Source organism: Aplysia californica, unplaced genomic scaffold (genome assembly GCF_000002075.1).
Source record: "Aplysia californica isolate F4 #8 unplaced genomic scaffold, AplCal3.0 scaffold00056, whole genome shotgun sequence".
Taxonomy (NCBI): Eukaryota; Metazoa; Mollusca; class Gastropoda; order Aplysiida; family Aplysiidae; genus Aplysia; species Aplysia californica.
Genome location: NW_004797326.1, coordinates 1,482,695 through 1,483,552, shown reverse-complemented (window position 1 = coordinate 1,483,552; position 858 = coordinate 1,482,695). Strand labels below are relative to the sequence as shown.

Sequence of the window (858 nt, the reverse complement as noted above, 5' to 3'; positions counted from 1 at the left end):
TCATCATCATCATCATCATCATCATCATCATCATCATCATCATCATCATCATCTGGTAACATGACACATCCCTGCCTTACTCCCCGTATAATCTGCTTATATTCACTATACTTTCCATTCATTCGCACATCAGCGTTTTGGTCCGAGTACAAATTCCTGATAATTCTTAGATCTTTTCCATCTATGTCTAGATTTTCCGGTTTTTTAAATCTTTATCCAACGCCTTTGAATAATCAATGAAGCATAAATACAGATCTTTCTGTGCTTCAGCACATCTTTCCATTAACATTGTTAAAGTGAATATAGCGTTTCTTTTTTGTTTTTGTAAGTGTTTTACGGCGCTCGCAATTTCATAAGGTCTTATGAGCGTGCGGGACACATTCAACTTTTTCCGTTGGTAGGACATTTCGAATTTTGCCGGGTGGCGGCCGAAGCTTACTTTTATCGATTTGACCACCAAGGGATCTTTAACGTGCGCAACTTGTACACGGGCCCTCCGAGATTTTTCGCCCTTGTCCGAGAAGGCTAGGTTTAGATCTTTCCTACCAGAAGATCAGGGGTATGCCTGAAAGACAGCAGTGAGAAGAAGCCAAGGAATAGCAGTAGGAAGGCTGTAGAAAGAATCAGGAGCCCAGAGGAGGGGAGCAAAGGAGATGAGGGAGCGGGGGCAGAAAGAGGAGACGAAAGCAGACGACAGAAGATTGCTAGAGAGCAGGAAAAAAGGTGAAAGGAGACAAATTTAGAGAAGAAATATTTTCGGTCACTACCCGTATTCGAACCCGGGACCTTTGAATGAGAGGCCAACATCTTAACCTCTGGGCCACGAGAGCCCCCCATAGCATTTCTGATAAAAATAAT

The 858-nt window shown here is 42.9% G+C and overlaps 1 protein-coding gene across 1 annotated transcript in view; it reads right to left on the bottom strand.

Moving 5' to 3' along the window:
- Positions 1 to 858, bottom strand: part of LOC101845609 (tubulin polyglutamylase TTLL11) — a 14,809-nt gene that overhangs the window by 9,066 nt on the left and 4,885 nt on the right. The gene's annotated exons all lie outside the window — the stretch shown is intronic.